Source organism: Chelonia mydas, chromosome 1, assembly GCF_015237465.2.
Source record: "Chelonia mydas isolate rCheMyd1 chromosome 1, rCheMyd1.pri.v2, whole genome shotgun sequence".
Taxonomy (NCBI): Eukaryota; Metazoa; Chordata; order Testudines; family Cheloniidae; genus Chelonia; species Chelonia mydas.
Genome location: NC_057849.1, coordinates 11,330,955 through 11,353,542, shown reverse-complemented (window position 1 = coordinate 11,353,542; position 22,588 = coordinate 11,330,955).

The window sequence follows — 22,588 nt, the reverse complement described above, 5'->3', positions numbered from 1 at the left end:
GAGATTCCCGGAGGAATACAGGCTCTGGGGGAGTCATCACCTCCACCTGTGCTGGACCCCCTTAGATAGACGGGGGTCTGACAGTCACCTGGTTCTAGTGTTTATAGCAGGGCTTGTAAGTATTGTGTTCATACTGGGGACGGCGGGACCTCATGGAGATCCAGCATTTACCAAACTGGTCCAGGTTCAAGAACCCTGTCTCCTGTCATTCCAGTCTCTGGGAGATTCCGGGATGATTAGTACTGGGATTGATTACTGCTAGCTCATTATTTATTTGCCAAGCCCCAGCAGTGATCTCTGCCCCGTGCAGAACAGAGGGCTGCCCTCGAGCTGCGTGCAGTCTCAGCCATGGAAGAGCGTTGTCCACCCACTAACAAGCTGTGTGGGCACAAGCATATAGCCGCTATACAGGGCGGACACCACATCGATTTGTTTTCCCCTCCTCCACGTTTTCCTTGGTTCTTTTCCCCCATTCTCTGAGCCTTGTCCTCAGTTTCCCCTAAGTGGAACACAAACCCAAGAGCCTTTGGGATCACCGCAAATCTTTGAGCACACGGGGGTTGAGACTGAGTTTGCCTCCCTTCATTCCCACCCCTTAACGCTTCCTCCGAATGGGGCCCTTCCTTTTACCTGTAGTGACAGTTCGGAGATATCTTGCCTTGCCTCTCTTCGCTTTTTGGCAGATTCGCTTTAGACACCTCAGGATGGGCCCACTCTGGTTAGGAATGACCACGGCTGGGCCATCCTGAGTGTCTTCTCGAGCCGGCTCCGGCTCCCACTGGCTCCCACTGGAATGTTCCTCTCCTCCCATGGTGGACGTGCCCTCAGCAGCCGCATCCTCCTCCTCCTCCCCTGGCAAGCTGTGCCCGTCCATTCTGCAACAAGTCAGGAAGGGTGGCCAGTTGTGTTTCAGTTGATCTTATTCTCCGCGGAACAATTTCCAGTCTGAAGCTAGTGAGAAAGTGTGCGTCATCCTCCAGCTACAGACAGCAGAGCTTGAGAACTGGGGCCCAGATCCCCAAAGGTCTGGAGTTTCCTAACTTCCATGGAAAGCAATGGCAGTTAGGAGCCTAAATACCTCTGATGATCTGGGCCTGGGACCCTACACCCACTGCCAATCCCCCAACCAAGTGTGAGTCCCAGCTCGCATAGACATACTTGCACTGGCTTGCTAAAATAGCACTGGAGCAAGGATAGCATGGGCAGTGGGGAGAGGGGCTAGCCACCCCGAGTACGACTCCACCTGGACCCTATGGGTACATACTCCGACTGCTAGCCCAAGCACTCTTGCAGCCGCGCTGCTATTTAACGTGCTAGCTAGTGCAGGGATGTTTCCTCGAGCTGGGAATCGCACCCTACTTGCTCCTGCCTCAGCATGGGGGGCTGGGCTAGGTGACTTCTTGAGGAGCCGTCCAGCCCAACAGTTCTGTGATTCTACAAGATACGAAGCAGCTGGGGCCAGATTAAAGGTTAGGGCCAGAACCTCAGTTGAGAATTGCCTTACTTTTTAGCATGTAAATGCTCAACTGTAATGAATCTAGTTTTTTTAAATACAGAAATAAATCCTTGACTCAAATTGTATATTAGCAAAGGTTTGGGGTTTTCTTTTGGAACTTTGTTGTTTTAATACAGTCAATAAATATACTCAAAACTATGCAAAGGATAAGCAGTGTGGTCTAATGGTTTGAGTATGGGACTGGAAACCAGAAACAGATTTCTCATCCTGGCTTTGCTACTCACTCACTGTGTGATGTTGGGCAACTCACTTCCTTGCCCTGTGCCTCAGTTTCCCTATGCACAAAAAAGAGATGATACTAACCCTCCTGTACCTCCCAGGGATGAGGAAGGTTACTTGGTTAATGTTTGTAAAGAGAAAAAAGGTGACAAAACTAATCTGACACAATGACAGCTCCAAGAGTGGAATTATAAAGCACCTAAATATCCAAAAATAATATATATGTATCACAATATTTGCCAACCCAAAATTCAGTTATGGTGCTTCTAAAAAAAACCCCTATTGAGCACTGTCCATCACGTACGCGTTTCATTTGAATAATACATTAGTTGAGTCAGATCCACAGCTGCTGTAAATCAGAATACTTCATTGAAGTCAATGGAGCTGTCGATTTATAGCAGCTGAAGATCTGGCCCATAAAACCTAACACATTTTAAGCCTCAAGTTTACTTCCTTTAGAAGTTGGGACTCTTAACTAATTTAAAAACCATTGGTTTCCTCCAACACTTGAGCTATGAACAAAGATGGAGAAAGAAGTTCACAAAGCTAAGATTCCAGGCTTGATGGTCATCAATCAATAGCATAATATAGTTCTTAGTGTAGTGGGCAACACAAAGTTTAGCTGTATTCAAAATATCACATTGTGCTCCAATGTTACTTAAATCCTCTGTCAAAGATTTAAATCTTAATCTACATGCTTGCGCTCCATGGGAGACAGCAGGAAAAATTACAGCTCTTCACATTCATTGCAAAATTTCATTGCCCCCTCCAAGGTTCTGGGTTTAAGTGGGATGTAAGAGGTACATGACTCTTTGCTGACCCTCAGCACAGAGTCAGATTGCATCCCCAAAAGAATTAAAGAGCATGTATATGTATCTCCCCATTCCTTCCTAATGCTGGAAAATTTTAAACATTGAAATGGGCAGTGCGAAACCAAAATGGTCTGCCATAGTGGGGAAAGGAAATGTTATTCTTCATCCTAGAATTATGGAGAATCAACTTGAAGGCAGATTTTAAGGGTCATGTCTCTAGCCCAGTTGCTACCTCTCATGCCAGCTGTGAGGGTGAGGCCACTGAATGGGGATCAGCTTTCCTAAATCTCCAGGAACTGAAGTGGAAATCCCCCACTGTCCATTCTGCACCTGGAGGAAATAATGCCACAGCAAAGAGCTCTCCTTTCCGCACTCTGCTGCAGGAGCCATCTTTCTATTGTGCCTACATTTGGGCCTGATCCAAGCCCATGGAAGTTAGTGGGAGACTACCCTGACTGTGTCCTCTGGGGTCTATGCGTATGGAGCTCGTCCACACTCTCAGATGAATGGTGGCCTGGATCAGATCCCACATCCTTTCATTCCCCACATCAGGGACAAGGGCACTGAGCGAGATCCTAGAACAGGGTCCCAGAGAGGGATCAGCGGAAGAGACTCCCAGAGGGGACAAGTCTTTCTAGGTATCTCAGTGATCTCTGGAAATCCCTGCTGGGTTAACAAAACGTAACCTTAACATGCAGCCTTATCAGCTCTGCAGTTATACCCTGTCTGCCACAATTTTCACAGCTGAACTAAAGAACTGAGTGTGAGAGAGAGTGGTAGGGCACAAGTAGCCCCTGATCAGACAGCTGGATTCCCTCCTGAACTCCGTTAGGATGGCATTTTTTCATGCCAGAGCGCGAGAGACATAAAATGGAACAAAGGCCTAGATTCTCAAAGGTATTTAACTCCTAACTCCCATGGATTTCACTGGGAGATAAATGCTTAAATACCTTTTGAGGTTCTAGGCCAAAAAAAACAAATTTAATTTGGTGACCCTTGCCAAACAGAATTTAAGCAAAGTGGGTCTCTGTTGGTCAGAGGCAGGACAGCCATGGGGAGAAGCAGCTCAGTAAGAAAGCCCACTTACCTTTCCCCCCTCAGTAATAGATTAGATCTTCCATCTGAAATCGACTTTAGCCAGCACACGACTCAGCCTCTCCTTCTGTCGAAGTAAAGGCAACTGACACTGAGGGCCAGCTGAGCCAGTGTTCAAATCACAGCATAGTGAGGTCACACTGCAGCACTTACGTCATTGTTGCCATGAACACGGGTGGGTAATAAAGGAAGGACCAAGGGTCCTTAACCATATAAGGGACATAAAGTATCACGGAGGTGCCTGGTCGTGACTCCAGTTAAGGTTTTGTCTAAAATGGGGCATACAGTCCTGCTTTTCCCTATGAGCAGGTGGTTAACCAGTGTGGATTAACCTTTACTCTGACTGCTATGGATGCCAGCCTTCCATCACTTCCTGAACCACCCTCCTGCACATAACCCTTTACCAAACTGCGCTCTCCCAACACAACCAACAGCTATTACAAATATCCACAGCTACTAGGGGAAAATCATTTAGTCAAGGGCTGCGTCCAGGGAGTGAGAGTTCAGGTCACGGAGTGCGCTCTGTGGAGTACGGTGGTTGTGGTAACAGTAACGTTGTGGGTGGAGGAGCAGAGGGTGTGTACTGTAGGTGGCGTTTTCACTTCCCTGTGGGTTTGACTAAGGTATGTCATATGTGAAAAGTGAGAGGAGTCCTAGTGACCCTCAACACCACCCACTCAGCCGTGTGGATCAGCACTAAGATGCTGCCGCTTCCTAAAGTGCTGAGATCACTTGAAAAGGTGGCCACCTCTTCTGGTGCCCTAATGGGAGCTCAGTTCTTATAACCTGGCCCCATATCTCTCACTGTGGGTATGTCTACACTGCAATTAGACACCCCTAGCTGGCCCGTGCCAGCTGACTCAGGCTCACGGGGCTCAGGCTAAGGTGCTGTTTAATTGCGGTGTAGACGTTTGAGCTCAGGCTGGAGCTCGGGCTCTAAGACCCTGCTAAGTGGGAGCTTCGCAGAGCTGGAGCTGCAACCTGAGCATCTACACCTCAATTGAACAGCCCCTTAGCCTGAGCCTGCGTCAGCTGGCACGTGCCAGCCGCAGATGTCTGTTTGCAGTGTAGACATACCCTGTGTGTATGGACAGTGTTGGCAACATAGGGCGCCAATCTCAGCTGGTACTACTATAATACTAACATTCTTCAGCCCCCTAAAGGGGCACCCTTATATCCTCAGCCCCCTCCACCAGCGAGCCATGGGACAACCCTCCTTACCATTGTTTTCTGTGGAGCAGGAGAAAGTGGCCTGCACGTCTCCTCCTCCTCACCCCCGACACACACACTTCCTGCTACCCGGTGGAAATGGCCACTCCCTGGGGGCTTCTGGGTGGCTGCTTGCTCATCTTTCTTGTTGAGCACATTGCTAAACAGATCCTCCCCCACCCATCATGCTCTTTAGGGATCCCTCGTCCAAGCTTTGAGGCCTTTTCCAAAGTATCTCTCAGTAGGGAATGGGGGAAGGCGGAGGAAACACCTATGAGCTCCCCCATGGCTGGGTCCATTCTGGCAGCTGTAGAACCAGGAGCCTCAGATAGGGTGAATTAAACGGAACGGAGACTTTACTAGAGACCCACGGTGCAATAGTCTCTCACACACAAACCCTGACCCAGCACAGACTCTGAGGCCTAGATCCTTGTCTTGATTTCAATGGGAGTGAGGTGCATAAATACCTGTGAAACTCTGGGCCCAGCTGCCACTCAGAACTTCCCTTGAGGATGGTGGGCTGATTGGTTCTACCTATCAACATTCCTCATCGCTTCAATTTCTCTTTGGCTTTGAGTTAAACAACAGGAAAAGAAAAGAAGTGTATGAACACGACTGTTTAAAGACCATGGAAGTTCAGATCGTCTAATACATAAGAACGGCCATACTGAGTCAGACCAAAGGTCCATCTATCCCAGTATCCTGTCTTCCAACAGTTGCCAATGCCAGGTGCCCCAGAGGGAATGAACAGAATAGGTAATCATCAAGTGATCCATCCCCTGTCGCCCATTCCCAGCTTCTGGCAAACAGAGGCTAGGATCCCCGTCCATGAGCATTCTGGCTAATAGCCATTGATGGACCTATCCTCCATTAAATTATCTAGTTCTTTTTTTAACGCTGTTATAGTCTTGGCCTTCACAACATCCTCTGGCAAAGAGTTCAACAGACTTACTGCGCGTTATGTGAAAAAAACCTTCCTTTTGTTTGTTTTAAACCTGCTGCCTATGAATTTCATTTGGTGACCCCTAATTCTTGTGTTATGAGAAGGAGTAAATAACACTTCCTTATTTACTTTCTCCACACCAGTCATGATTTTGTAGACTTCAATCATATCCTCCTCTTAGTCATCCCTTTTCCAAACTGAAAAGTCCCAGTCTTATTAATCTCTTCTCATATGGAAGCCGTTCCATATCCCTAACCATTTTTGTTGCCCTTTTCTGAACCTTTTCCAATTCCAATATATCTTTTTTGAGATGGGGCAACCACATCTGCACGCAATATTCAAGATGTGGGCATACCATGGATTTATATAGAGGCAGTATGATATTTTGTGTCTTATTACCTATCCTTTTCTTAATGATTCCCAACATTCTGTTTGCTTTTTTGACTGCCGCTGCACATTGAGTGAATGTTTTCAGAGAACTATCCACAATGACTCCAAGATCTCTTTCCTGAGTGGTAACAGCTAATTTAGACCCCATCATTTTATATGTACAGTTGGGATTATGTTTTCCAATGTGCATTACTTTGCATTTATCAACATTGAATTTCATCTGCCATTTTTGTTGCCGAGTCACCCAGTTTTGGGAGATCCTTTTATATCTCTTCGCAGTCTGCCTGGGCTTAATTATCTTGAGTAGTTTTGTATCATCTGCAAATTTTGCCACCTCACTGTTTACCCCTTTTCCCAGATCATTTATGAATACGTTGAACAGCACTGGTCCCAGTACAGACCTGCGGGGGACACCACTATTTACCTCTCTCCACTCTGAAAACTAACCATTTATTCCTACCCTTTGTTTCCTGTCTTTTAACCAGTTACTGATCCATGAGAGGATCTTCCCTTTTATCCTATGACAGCTTACTTTGCTTAAGAGCCTCTGGTGAGGGACCTTGTCAAAGGTTTTCTGAAAATCTAAGTACACTATATCCACTGGATTCCCCTTGTCCACATGCTTGTTGACCCCCTCAAAGAATTCTAGCAGATTGGTGAGGCATGATTTCCCTTTACTAAAACCGTGTTGACTCTTCCTCAACAAATTATGTTCATCTATATGTCTGACAATATTGTTCTTTAGTATAGTTTCAACCAGTTTTTCCGGTACTGAACTCAGGCTTACTGGCCACTAATTGCCGGGATCACCTCTGGAGCCCTTTTTAAAAAGTGGGGTCCATTAGCTATCCTCCAGTCATCTGGTACAGAAGCTGATTTAAATGATAGGTTACAGACTACAGTTAGTAGTTCTGCAATTTCACATTTGAGTTCCTTCAGAACGCTTGGGTGAATCCCATCTGGTCCTGGTGACTTATTACTGTTTAATTTATCAATTTGTTCCAAAACCTCCTCTAATGACACCTCAGTCTCGGACAGTTCCTCAGATCTGTCACCTAAAAAGAATGGCTCAGGTTTGGGAATTTCCCTCACATCCTCAGCCGTGAAGACCGATGCAAAGAATTCATTTAGTTTCTCCGCAATCGCCTTATTGTCCTTCAGTGCTCCTTTAGCACCTCAATCGTATAGTGGCCCCACTGGTTGTTTAGCAGCCTTCCTGCTTCTGATGTACTTAAAAATTTCTTTGCTATTACTTTTGGAGTCTTTGGCTAACTGTTCCTCAGATTCTTTTTTGGCCTTCCTAATTGTATTTTTATACTTCATTTGCCAGTGTTTATGCTGCTTTCTATTTTCCTCACTAGGATTTAACTTCCACTTTTTAAAGGATGCGTTTTTGCCTCTCACTGCTTCTTTTACTTTGTTTTATAGCCATGGTGGCTCTTTTTTGGTTCTCTTACTATGTTTTTTAATTTGGGGTATACATTTAAGTTGAGCCTCTATTATGGTGTCTTTACAAAGTTTCCATGCAGCTTGCAGGGATTTCACTTTTGGCCCTGTACCCTTTAATTTCTGTTTAACTAACCTCCTCATTTTTGTATAGTTCCCCTTTCTGATATTAAATGCTATAGTGTTGGGCTGCTGTGGTGTTTTTCCTGCCACAGGGATATTAAATTTAATTATATTATGGTCACTATTACCAAGCAGTCCAGCTATATTCACCTTTTGGACCAGATCCTGTGCTTCACCTAGGACTAGATCAAGTGTTGCCAGAATAAGCCAGTCACTGTCAGAAGAACTTAATGAGGCTGCTAAAAATGCTGGAGACACAACATAGTTTATACGAACAAACATGGCTGTCGTATCATACTTTCTATTTAAGCAAAAGATACCACATACTACAAACTGGAGGCCAGTGTTAAGTGCATTGTCACTTGTTAACCCTGAAGCTGGACACAGATTCTGACCAAGACCAGCAAATGCTTCTTTCTGCAAGAAACTCAATGGATTGGTTAGACTCATGCGTTGCAACATTGAAAGACTCAGCAGCTGGAAAAGTGAAGAACTCTCTCATCACATTCAAAAAATGTGCATACATGGCTGATGAATGCACCGATGCAAATGGCATCGAGTATTAAGTCATTGCATGTATTATCTTGATGTCAGCGGTAGGCCAGTAGATGTATTTCTAGATGTTCAGGTTATAGAAGACCCATTGGCTGCATGTGTGACAACCCACATCTTAGAAGAGTTAAATGCTCGTAAATTGGACCCCAAGATGTCTGCTTGTGCATTTGATGGAGCTGCAGACTTCTCTGGAAGACATAGTGGAGTACAAGGTTTGCTCAGAAAAAAGTGTAACCCTAATCTCTCCTGTACACACTGAAGAGGCCATCTTAAGTTCAGTACCCAGAAAGATAAATGGAGCAAATAATTAAGCATGTTGTACTGGAGGAAGCAGGGGAAGCAAAGCCAAGATTCCACCCATTTCCTACCCCCTCTACCTCCTCCCATCCACCTGCATGGGCTGGGGGTGGAGGTGGAATGCCAGGTGTGCAACTCTTTTCCTTCTCCCATGCCTGCAACTGCAATGTGGAGAGGCAGCAGAGGGGACTGGGAATGTGGCCAGGGTCTTGCTTCCCAGTACATCTCTGCATAGCCATGTAAGGGTGGGCTACAGTTTGGTCAGTAGTGATCAAATGAAATATTAAAGCAGCCCAAAGGCAGCATTTCCCAATGGATGCAAAATTCTGTTTGCAGAGAATCTCAGGGTTCAGCTTTTGTCTTTCAGAAGCTCAGCTCCGTAGAGTACCTCTAGCTGGCACTACAAGCTAGAACGTGACACCAGGCATTTCACCTTACAGTAATATCACTCTGTGCCCACAGTCTATATTGGCTGGGTTTCTCCAGCATGACCAATGAGCTGAGCTCAACTTTTGACCAAAGACCACTAAAAAACCTCCCTGGGATAGGGGTGGTTTTATGGCAAAGCACATGCAGGAGTTAGGAGATGCAGCGTCTATTCCTGAGTCTGCCTCACATTTGCCAGGAGACCGTAGGTAAGCCACAAAGTGCCTCTGTGCCTTAGATGCCCCATCTGTGACTTAGGGATAATACTTTGCTATGTGACCTGGCTGGAGTGCTAAGTCACCAAGAGCAGGTGACTGCATTCCATGCTGTTTGTAAACCTGCTGGTGGAAGTTGCTATAGAAGTTCAAAAGATTATTTATGTTATTCATGTATTATTTATTACCTTCCCCAGGAGCGAGGGGAGAGAGAACCCATTTCCAGGAGCAGCACAGTCAGTACTTCTCAGAAATAATCAGATCAGCCAGTCACTTTCAATGGTTCTGTGACGAGGCGCTCGACTCACCACTAGAATGGCGCCTCCTCTGGCCTTTCTGGGGATTAGCTTCACGAGGTCAATGCTTCTTCCCGCGGTCGCATGCGGTCTCTCCACCTCTCTCTGTGGGTCTCTGGCCCCTCTCTAGCTCCACGAGGTGCAGCCTGCTCTTGGTGACTTAGCACTCCAGCCAGGTCACTCAGCAGTTTTCCCCTGCAGGGTACCAAAGTTCTTCCACACGAACGGTCTCAGGCAGTCTTCTCTGGCACTCCCCTGAGGGTGCCATTTCCCCCGTGGCTAGCAGGGGAACCCAGGCCTGCCCACAACTCCAGGTTCCAGTCCAGGAACCCTGCACTGGGCAACTGCGGTCTGCTTTCCCTCAGACCTGTTAATCCTCCCCTGGACTCCTTTCAACAGTTTCTGGTTCCTCCCACTGTGGGTGTAACAGCTCAAACTCCCTCCTCCCAGGGAGTAACTACAGACTACTGAACCCTCTGACCTCAGACAGACCTCCCTACTCCCAGGGACTCCTTCCCTGTAGCCACTTTCTGCTGCCAAATTCCTGGCTTTATAAACCTGGTCCAGCTCCTCCTCCAGCTGGACTTTATCAGCAAATTAGGCCTCAGCACTCCCTGACTCTCCTCCAGATGTGGCCTATAGGTTAATTGGCCTAATTTACCCCTTCAGGCCTTGTAGGGGGTGGACACCCTGTGACGCTCTATACCTTGGGGGAACACTCTGCACCCCCATGTTCATCCTTATAATATGTTTGTGTGGTATCCAGTGCAAAGTTTGTCATGTCGGGTGTCTTTGGAAGGCTCATGATGCATGGAGCATTGTTGTTATAATAATGTTATGGGTTGTAATTTCATGTATATAGTTATGAGGCTGAAAATGTGTCCTTATCTGTTAAAAAAAGCCCAGGCAAAACTCTCCAGGAGCAGAAGCCCAGACAAAAACTCTCCAAAAGCAGAGGGGCAGTTCACACTTCATCAGGGCATGTAGGGGACAAACCCAGCCCAGCCTCACAGGAACAAAGGACACTAGCCTAGGCAGCAACAAAGGATGTGTTGGACTCTCGAGTGAGACACCCCACCTTCCCTTGGTCAGTTTGGGACTACGGTGAGGTAATGCTCACCTGACTCTGAACAGGGGAGGAGGGAGGCAAAGCCAAGAGGGAAGAAAGAACATGATAAAAGAGAGAGACGTTTGCCATGCTCTTGCTCTCTCTTCCACCTCCATCTACAGACATCACCACCAAGCGACTGAAGCGCTGATCAAAGGGGAGAGCCTGGCTCAAGGGCAACCAGCCAGCCTGTGGTGAGAAGCATCTAAGTTTGTAAGGGGATTGAAAGTGTTAAGATCAGGTTAGAATGCGTTTTGCTTTTATTTCATTTGACCAAATTTGACTTATTGTGCTTTGACTTATAATCACTCAAAATCTATCTTTTGTAGTTAATACATTTGTTTGTTCTACCTGAAGCAGTGCATTTGGTTTGAAGTGTGTCAGAGACAAGCCTGGTATATATCAATTTCTTTGTTAAATTGACGAACTCATATAAGCTTGCAGTGTCCAGCGGGCATAACTGGACTCTGCAAGACGGAAGCTCCTAGGGTTGTGTCTGGGACCGGAGATATTGGCTAGTGTCATTTGGTTGCACGATCCAAGCAGCGGCTGGCCAAAAGTGCTCATTCACGTAGCTGGGAACAGCTTACATGCCAGAGGCTGTGCGTGAACAGTCTGGGAGTGGGGGTTCTCACAGCAGAGCAGGGTAAGGCTGGCTCCCAGAGTCGAGGATTGGAGTGACCTAGCAGATCACTGGTCCAGATATACCAGGGGAATGTCACACACCCCATCACAGCTTTTATAAAAACAGACATCACATAGAATTGAATAAGATCATTATTACAAAAGAAAGAGAGAAGACAAAACAGGACATCAAGCAAAGTTATTGCAATACCAGATTGTATCTTCATATAATATTTATTATATAACAGATGCATATGTGCTGTATGAGTGCCGCATACAAACATAAACAGCTCTATTCGTCTTTGATATAACTGATAAGTTAATGGACTCACAGTGTGAAGCATCTTTATATTCCTTGAAACTATAGAAGACCCTCCACACACCTCTGGAGATATATGGCAATACAGGCCGTATATCAGAGGGGTGATTCAGGAGGAAGCTTAGTAGTGAAAATCCTAGCTGGTCTTCAGGCAAATTGTTTGGTTTTAAATCTGATCTTTCATTTTCCACCAGAAGTTTCCAGCATCCGCTATAAGGAAAGTTTGGCCTTAACTATGGTCTAACTGTAAAACCCTCACTCACGCTGATTATCTAGCTAACAATTGGTTTTACACTGCTGCCCATCACCATAGTATCTGAGTGGCTTCCATGTAAAATCAATAGCAACTGCAGAGCCCCTAGAAGACATGGAGTCTCTGGATTAGTTCCTCACTACCCAGAGTGCCACTTGTTTCAGCAAGACAACTTGTTTAGTACAAAAACAATGAGGAGTCCAGTGGCACCTTCAAGACTAACAGATTTATTTGAGCATGAGCTTTCGTGGGTAAGAAACCCACTTCTTCAGATGCATACGCATGGATGCATCTGAAGAAGTGGGTTTTTTACCCACGAAAGTTTATGCCCAAATAAATCTGTTAGTCTTGAAGGTGCCACCGGACTCCTCATTGCTTTTGTGGATACAGATTAACACAGCTACCCCTCTGATACTTGTTTAGTATGACACTATCACTGTGAATAAGGGTGGCACAACTGGTCTCCTTATAGCAGTTTTATTTGTCATTGGCTGAGAGTTCAGATTGTAGCTAAGTGCAATTGTTTCATATTTTTAACTCCTTGCTCAGACCCATCCTCACAGACCTCAGGTGGAGTCATGTTAATGGTCAAGATTAATATTTCTCATCAGTCATGGCCCTTGGTTCTCATCCTTCTCCCTGCCACGCACTCTTGCTGTTTTTCTGAAGTCTCCCAGGCCGATGTCCATTATCCATTCCGTGCCTGCCCTCATGTTTCTTGATGTTGGCTGATACTTTGTCTTGGATGAACTGGTTATGATGCCAGCTTGTCTGGCTGGCCCTTTAAATCAGCACTCCACCTCTAGAAAGCGCCAGGCACACAGATGGTGTAACAATATTAATAATATCCATTTTTCCTTTGTTGCGATGAATTAATCCCAACGTCCTGTCCTTTTATTTATTTATATAGGTTCATAAAAGGCACTCAGACTTCTGAGAGTACAAAATTGAAACACATTAGCTAAAATAGCAAATAACAAGTCAATCCAATGTTAGTTAAAGGACTTATCTAAAAACCTAGTAAATGTCTCAATAAAATCTAAATCCACAATAAAGATCCTTTCCTCTGATCACCATCACTTCCAGCAAATAGGTCTGCAATTAGAAAACAGATGGGGCTTGCAGTGTGCTTGGAAGGTCAACAAACTTGGGGTCTGTCAAACCTGCTGTGGGAGCATCAGCCTGTTCACCCAGTAGGGGGTGGTTCTTAGTAAGGCAGCCTATTCCTCTACACCCAGCAGAGGACTAGGAGCCACTGTGGTCCATCTGCATGACCCAGGTGTTCTCCTACACATGGAGAACCCTCCAGTGGCTGGTTAAACCAGGTTTACAGCTGCTGTGTGTGGCTGGAATGGCACAACACTCAGGGTATATGGGTATGTCTGACATTACGTGTCTAGTAGCCCCCTCAATGTACCAGGCACTGAACAAACAGCTGCAAAAAAGGCATGCTCCTGCCTAAGAGATTATGATTCAGACCTTCAGATCAGTGCTGTTCCATTGAAGCTGAAGATGTGGCCCATTGTTATTATTTTATTTCTGTTTCATATGTATTTTCCTGTGTATCATTTTCTGCTCATATCAGGGCTTTTATCATCTCCTGTCCTCACAAAGAGCCCAATTATGCCACGCTGTATTACATCTGTCACACTAATTTATTACATTAAGTAGTAAATTACTCTGCAAGAAGTCCTGGAGGGCCTGATTCAAAGCCCATTGAAGTAACTGGAAAGACTCCAAAATCATGTTGACTCTTCCCCAACAAATTATGTTCATCTATGTGTCTGACAATTCTGTTCTTTACTATAGTTTCAACCAGTTTTCCTGGTATTGAACTCAGCCTTACCGGCCTCTAATTGCTGGGATCACCTCTGGAGCCCTTTTTAAAAATTGGCTTCTCATTAGCTATCCTCCAGTCATCTGGTACAGAAGCGGATTTAAATGATAGATTACAGACGACAGTTAGTAGTTCTGCAATTTCACATTTGAGTTCCTTCAGAACTCTTTGGTGAATCCCATCTGGTCCTGGTGAGTTATTGCTGTTTAATTTATCAATATGTTCCCAAACCGCCTCTAATGACACGTCAATCTGGGACAATTCCTCAGATTTGTCACCTAAAAAGAATGGCTCAGGTTTGGGAATCTCCCTCACATCCTCAGCTGTGAAGACCGATGCAAAGAATTCATTTAGTTTCTCCGCAATCGTCCTTATCGTCCTTGAGTGCTCCTTTAGCATCTCAATCGTCCAGAGGCACCACTGGTTGTTTAGCAAGCTTCCTGCTTCTGATGTACTTAACACATTTTTTTTGCTATTACTTTTTGAGTCTTTGGCTAACTGTTCTTCAATTCTTTTTTGGCCTTCCTAATTATATTTTTACACTTCACTTGCCAGAGTTTATGCTGCTTTCTATTTTCCTCACTAGGATTTAACTTCCACTTTTTAAAGGATGCGTTGTTGCCTCTCACTGCTTCTTTTACTTTGTTGTTTAGCCACTGAGGAACTTTTTTGGTTCTCTTACTATGTTTTTTAATTTGGGGTATACATTTAAGTTGAGCCTCTATACTGGTGTCTTTAAAATGCTTCCATGCAGCTTGCAGTGATTTCACTTTTGGCACTGTACCTTTTAATTTCTGTTAATTAACTTCTTCATTTTTGTGTAGTGCCTTTTCTGAAATGAAATGCTACCATGTCGGGATGCTGTGGTGTTTTTCCTGCCAAAGGGATGTTATATTTAATTATATTATGGTCTCTATTACCAAGAGGTCCAGCTATATTCATCTCTTGGACCTGATCCTGTGCTCCACTTAGGACTAAATCAAGAATTGCCTCTCCTCTTCTGGGTTCCAGGACTAGCTGCTCCAAGAAGCAGTCATTTAAAGTGTCAAGAAACTTTATCTCTGCATCCAGTCCTGAGGTGACATGGACCCAGTCAATATGGGATAGTTGAAATCCCCCATTATTATTGAGTTTTTTTATTCTTATAGCCTCTCTAATCTTCCTGAGCATTTCAGTCACTATCACCATCCTGGTCAGGTGGGTGGTAATATATCCCTACTGCTAGATTCTTATTATTAGAGCATGGAATTTCTATCCAAAAGAGATTCTATGGTACAGTTTGGTTCATTTTTTTTTACTTCATTTGACTACACTTTCTTTCACATATAGTGCCACACCCCAACCAGCACGACCTGTTCTGTCCTTCCAGTATATTTTGTACCCTGGTACTACTCTGTCCTATTGATTAGCCTCATTCCACCAAGTTTCTGTGATGCCTATTACATCGCTATCCTCATACAAGAGGCACTCTAGTTCGCCCATCTTATTATTTAGACTTCTAGCATTTGTATATAAGCACTTTAAAAAAAATTGTCATTTTTTAGCTGTCTGCCATTACATGATGTCATTGAATGGGACTCTTCTTCATTTGACTTTTTCTCATCAGATCCTACCTGTATTTTATCATGTTTCATCCTCTCCTCCTTCCTAGGACATAGAGAATCTCCATGAATAGATCCTACCCTAAGCAATGTCTCTGTCCGAACCACGTGCTCCTCCGTACCTGTCGGCTTTTCCCCAGCCCTTAAAATTAAAAAGGTCATAGAGCAGTTTTTAAACTAAGTGCCAGCAATCTGGTTCCATTTTGGTTTAGGTGGAGCCCATCCTTCCGGTATAGGCTCCCCCTTTCCCAAAAGTTTCCCCAGTTCCTAATAAATCTAAACCCCTCCTCACTACCCCATCGTCTCATCCACGCATTGAGACCCTGCAATTCTGCCTGTCTAACTGGCCCTGCGCATGGAACTGGAAGCATTGCAGAGAATGCTCCCATGGAGGTCCTGGACTTCAATCTCTTACCTAGCAGCCTAAATTTGGCCTCCAGGACCTCTCACCTATCCTTCCCTATGTCACTGGTACCTACATGTACCATGACCACCGACTCCTCCCCAGCACTACACATAAGTCTATCTAGATGTCTCGAGAGATCTTCAATCTTCGCACCAGGCAGGCAAGTCGCCATACAGTTCTCACGGCCATCGCAAACCCAGCTATCTATATTTCTAATGATCAAATCCTGCGTTACTATTACCTGTCTCTTCCTAATAACTGGAGTTCCCTTCCCCGGAGAGGTATTCTCAGTGCGAGAGGATACGATGACATCATCTGGAAGGAGGGTCCCAACTATGGGATTGTTTCCCTCTGCTCCAGTTGAATGTTCTCCTTCCCTGAGACTTTCATCTTCCTCAACAGCACGGAGGCTGTCAGATGGGGAGTGAGGTGGGGGGGTGACTGTTCTACTGTGTCCTGGAAAGTCTCATCTATGTACTTCTCTGTCTTCCTTAGTTCCTCCAGTTCAGCCACTCTGGTCTCCAAAGCCTGTACATGGTCTCTAAAGGCCAGGAGCTCCTTGTGTGCTTTTACCCTATACTATACAGATTTCATGGGGGAGACCTGCATTTCTCAAACTGGGGGTCCTGCCAAAAAGGGAGTTGCGGGGTGGGGGGTGTCACAAAGTTATTTTAGAGGGGTCGTGGTATTGCCACCCTTACTTCTGCGCTGCCTTTAGAGCTGGGTGGCCAGAGAGCGGCGGCTGTTGGCCAGGTGCACAGCTCTGAAGGCAGCGCCGCCGCCAGCAGGAGCGCAGAAGTAAGAGTAGCAGTACCACAGCCCCACTACAATAACCTTTTCAACCCAACCCCCCTTCCCCAACAAATCCTTTTTGGGTCAGGACCCCTACAATTATAACCCCTTGAAATTTCAGATTTAAATAGCTCAAATCATGAAATTTACGATTTTTGAAATCCTATAACCATGAAATCGACCATAATGGCCTGTGAATTTGGTAGGGCCCTACCCAAATTAGGCCTTGTCTTAGTCTCTAATAGTTAGAGATTGCTTTAGACCCTGAATTGTGAAGTTTGCTATCCCCTCCAAAAATTATAATTAATCAAGATAACTCTGGCTATTGTTATCCATATAAACGTCCAGTCCTTTTTTGAATCCTGTTAAATTCTTGGTCTCAATGACTTCCTGTGGCAAGGAGTTCCACAGTCTAATTACACAGTGTGTGCAAAACTGTTTCCTTTTATCAGCTTTAGATTTCCCATCTTTTAATGTAATTGAATATCCCCTTGTCCTTGTGTTATGGAGATAGGGGAAAGAAGTTCCTGATCTATCTTCACTAGGCCATTCATTGTTTAATAGACTTTTATCATGCCCACCCATATTCGTCTCCTTTCTAAGGTACCAAGCCCAGTGTTTTCAATCTGTCTTCATATAAGAATTTTTCCAGGCCCTTGGTCATTCTCCTTACCCCCTCTAATCTAGGACACACTCTTGCACTAATATGGTCAAGCCACATCACAGCCAGGGCTGTCAAAGTGTTTCTAAATGCATGATGGAAAATATAATTATGAAAACCAAGCTTTCTATGCCTGTATGTAAGTGGTGTCTCCCACGCCCCACGGTGTGTAATATTGCCAGAAGCTTGTCCATGGAATAGCCTGCACTGGGAAACCAGTGACGCTGGAAATGCCTGACAGAGCATTTCCACTGGCACCTAAAGCTGTCAAAGAAACTTAGTGAAGCAAGCTTCCCCAGGGAGTTGACGCATGGAGTGGCTACGCTGAAGCTGAGTGTGCTTTCTCAGTAGCATTTCTTGCCCCTCTTGACTTGGGCAGTGAGGTAAAGTATTTGGTTCCAAGCCATTATGCATTGCCACTATTCCAGCAGTGCAGCTTTGTCCCCTCATACACCCCTCTATGTGAATCTCTCCCCACCTGGGTGGTTTCTTTTCTCCTTTACATCATCTCCTCCAGTGACAAAAAGAGGAGCCTAGCTATGGACCCCAGAACACTTCCCATAAGTCGGGGATTGCAGAGAATCCCAGGAGGGAGTGCTGTCTGCCTCCCCACCCCGTCTGATTGCCCTGGGAGAGGGGAAGACATTGGACAACAATTCAGGTGAGGGAAGGTGTGAGGGTTATTGGTGATGACAAGGAGATGGGAGGGATTACGTGGAGAGCTGGGTTTTAAGGAGGAATTTGCAAAAGAAAAGAGACTTCTAGTCAGATGAATGCAAGGAGACTGCTCTGTGCACAGGGGCAGTCTGGCAAAAGGCACACTGCCAAGAGTGAGGGGAAGGGAAAAAGTATTGTGTCACCTTTCCACGTCATTGTGCCATGATCTGTAACAACCAGCTATGAATCTCCACCTTGCTCTGTCTGTGCACGTCAGTCATACAACCTATGTTACCCCCCCAGCCATTCCACTTCTCGGCCTCTTCAGCAGAGACTGGGCCTCTCGCTGAACTCTGTGGTATTTGTGATGTGGACAAAATGGCCATTAAGAACTAGGTTGCTAGTAAGAGTGTGACTCATTTGTGACCTAAACCAAGTCTTCTTTCAGGTCTCCAGAGGTGAAAGGCTAGCACACTAGCCTACTGCACTACTGAACTCCCTGTAAATACTTCTAGTCCATGTATGCAGCCGCTGATTAAAGCCGAGATTAAATACTCAGTCACACTAGCCTATAAATGCATTTACACTAACGGCTAGAGCACAGGACTAGGAGGCAGGGAGATCCTGAGTCCTAAATTCCTTTAACCTGATGAGTCAGGGTCACATTCTGTTGCTCGCAGGGTTGGAGGTCTGTACACGAGAGCAGAATGTAACTCACGGCGTCTTTTCTCTGGCAAATCACTTGACAGAAAAAGCAACAAACCCCAATTCTCCTGAGAAGAATTGGTATGAGCTGTCAGGAGACATCCCCTCTGGCAGGGTAATTACCAGTATCTAGAAAGTGGATGCGACTGACTCAGAGGCTGGGAAATCATCCCAACCCTCCTTGCAATCTGGTGGCAGAATATTAACTAGTGGATACAAACAGGACCTCAGATATTCTGTTGGATCTGTGTATTTAGGGCCCACATCCTGCTTTCAGCAAAGTCAGTGGGTATTTTGTCATTAGCTGCAGTATGGGGGCAGGATTAGTTCTTTACTAGGCTGACATCAATAGCCCATCAGAATTAAACTGCAGAATTCTAAAGCGGTTTCCTAATCCCTCTGCCCATTGCTATAGAGTCCTTCACATTTCCCTGCCTCCTCCTTTTGTTTGCAATGCACCCTCCAGGCCTTTGCTGGTTCATTGAGACAAAGCACAGATGATCTGACCCCAGATCAGATTGGAAGCTTCATTCAGAAACCAAGTGACATCATTCCTCCCTGCAGCATGCTATTCATTTGGCTGAGATGCTGTTACAGCCTGGGTTTAAGGTTGCACTGGATTTCTGGAAACACATTACTGTTAGAGAGACAAAGAAAGGAACTGTGTTACCACAGTATCATTACCGTGTAAACTGAGAGGCACAGAAAGAGTATGAGGCACGCAGGTTAAATAAATAATGATGAGATAAAAGGAGCACTGCAGAATAAGGGCATGGATATGTACAGTACTGCTGACTCTGCTGGCATGTAATCTCTCAAGAGACGCACTGTGCTTATTTTGCACGATCTTGATTGCTAAGAAAATCTGAAGGTGGGAAGGGAAGTAAATGGAAACATTACGGGAAACCAATACTGAATAGGATTTAAAGAATCTGGAATAAATGACATGCAGAGTGATTATAATGAAAACACTGGCCATACTAAAAAAAAGTACCTAGTAAATTCAGGACCAGATTTTCAGCTGTAAATGTAAATCAGAGCAGCTTCATTAAAGTCAATGGTGCTATCCCAATTTATACCAGATGATGTAGGGATCCCGCCCATAATAATAATTTGCGGGATTACACTAACTGATTTTGCATGTACAACTGAATTTTGACTAGTGACCGTATCACTGGGTCGTTAATATGTATTACACTTATTGAAAAGTAAAATATGTTTAAAAAAGTTAAAAAATGATGCATCACTATTCAGAATGTTTAGTTATATGATACTGATACCTTTTGACCTAATTGTAGACCCACTGAAGTCATGATAAAATTCCCATTGAGTGAGGAACAGCAGTAAGATCTTGTTCACTAGATCATATCCTTGCAAATCCTGAAGTTTATTATTTTAAACGATGTGTTAGCTTTCATTTTTCAAAGATATTATTTTCTCTGCGTTTTAAAACAAACAAGTTTTTTTGGCCTAAACAATGGTCATCTACCTCTTTGCAGCTGTCATTATGCTTCACAGCATGGCCACTCCTAGCTTCATGACAACAAGGACAGACGTCACATCCTCCTATTCCAAAAATGCAAGCCACTTGCTACTCAAGTGGAAGGAGAAGCTTTAGAGGTGCTGAGCATCCATACAAGGCCCTTTTCAGCCATACAGTCTCCCTTTTTATCAGAGTAGCTAGCAATAGGGTGCCTGGTACCAGTGATCCAAACCCACAGAAAGGAAGATGTCACACACACACTCTTTTTACAAAAAGAAAAGGAGTACTTGTGGCACCTTAGAGACTAACCAGTTTATTTGAGCATGAGCTTTCGTGAGCTACAGCTCACTTCATCGGATGCATCCGATGAAGTGAGCTGTAGCTCACGAAAGCTCATGCTCAAATAAACTGGTTAGTCTCTAAGGTGCCACAAGTACTCCTTTTCTTTTTACGAATATAGACTAACACGGCTGTTGCTCTGAACTCTTTTTACAGTTCCTGTGGCTTTGCTCCTTTGCAATTCCTGGTGAATGAGAGTAGGCATTCTGCTCTGGGACAGAGAGTCGATTAACCTTTACTTTCCCAACCACCAGGCAGGCTGTACATACCATTTCACACCAATTAGTCTGCTCATGTTTGTCTCTAGTGATGTTGCTTCCTTGGCCTTTCTCAGCTAATTGTCCCATTGGACAATTGACTTTACTGTTACATTTTCCCCTTTGGGCTTGATTCAGCTCTACAAGTTTACAGTATTGACAATCTCAGACATTCAGAACCATGTGTCTGACTCCAAACAATGTAAGATTAGGTTAAAAACCATCAAATTTACAAAAATAATAAAAGCTGGGTTCTTTTTACGTGCCTTTTGGTTTCTGAGCATTTAGCGTTCACTTTTTCCAGCTAAAACCGTGAGAGGTTGTAGCACAGGGTTAAAATGAGAGTCAGTTGCATCTCTCTGCACCACTGACCTCACCCACCACACTGGGGGAGGGGCAGGGAGTGTTTCTATTGCTGAAGCTCCATTGGTGGGGGCTGTGGCAGAGATATACTGAAGCAGCATAATCCTAGCCCCCTCAGCCACATGCCCTACCTGGCCAGCATCGCCCTTTTTGGGCAGCACTTGTCCCCTCTGGCTGACCCCTCCCCCTCTTATAGGAATAATTCTTTTAGGGCTTCCAGGCTCCCTCTATTACACTTTTTGCAGGGTGCAGCTTACGCTCTGTCCTGAATGGGGTCAGTCCCTGGCTAGCGTGGAGAAGGATCAGGGGTCATCTCTTCCCTGCTTGGGGAGGCTAATACCAATGTGATCACTAGCCTGAGGCAGCCCTTGTCCTGTTTGAGTGCAAGGACTGTGATTGTGTCTGGCCCCTATGCAGGGCAAGCCAGACAGTGGACATGCTACATCCTCTGCCTCTCTTGCACATCTACACAGGGACAGATGCAATCTGGCCTTAGGTTAGCTTCTTTGCATTACTCCTCTTAACCAGCTTCAGCAATTCCTCCCCCTTTTGGTGCTATTAACCCTGACACATATCAGGCCAGTTGTCATATCCCACATTGTCTTCTTTTCTCTAGGATGAACATATAAAATCCCCTTAATCCCTTCCAAGCGCTACAGCCTGTAATCCTTTTATTTTATTGCCCTTCTCTGGAGTCCCTCCAGATGGCTTTCATCTGTTTTCTACCAATGAGCCTCAAACTATGCACAGTACTTCACATCCAAAGCTCTCAAAAAAGAAACCATTGCTCTATTAACAAAGCCAAGGGCCATATTCTAGTATCGGAGACACTTGCACGGGTCCTATGAGTTCCAAACATGACCCTAGATCCAGTGCTGTGGGTAAGTGCTGTGAGACCCAGATGTCCACGGAGCAAGTAAAAATAAACTGGAGTTTTCCTCTTCCATTGCGTCGTTTTATTTATAAATGACATTCTGTTTTCCAGGTGATTGTCACGTGCAGGTGTGTCACCCCAGGCTCTGTGAGCAAGAAATCAAGGGAAAGGGATGGTTTAGATTTCTGGAGTTTCCTACAGTGGTACGTTTTATTATTATTATTTATATTACTGTAGCATCTAGGAGTCCTAGTAACATACCAGGGTCCCATTGTAGTACACAGAACAAAAAGACAGTCCCTGCCCCAAGGAGCTTACAGTCTAACTACAAGACAAGAGACAACAGATAGATATAAACAGATGAGGAGCACAAGAAGTCAGAATGACAGGCAATGTTCTCAGCACACCAGCTGCCTAACTGTTGTCAAGTTGGTTGTAGGGTGTGTGCGGTGGCTTCTCCTGGGATTTATGACTTCTGCTGACCAAAATCCTCAGGCCTGACTCTGTTGCCACAGGGTACCAACTCCCATTGCCCTGAATGAGAATTAATTGTATCCTGCAGCCAGAAAACAGGGTGTCTCAGGAAGCTGACTCAAAATCCTTGAGACTGGTCCAAACCACTGTAAAATTAGATCAACATTTTTCATGGGATGGATAGCTCCCTCCTATATCTTAAGCTTTTAAATAGCCTCTGTTGTTTTCCTGGCACATATTATTTAACTGAAGCTGCCTGCCTCCCATTTGAGTTGTCTCCCACATTTCTTTGG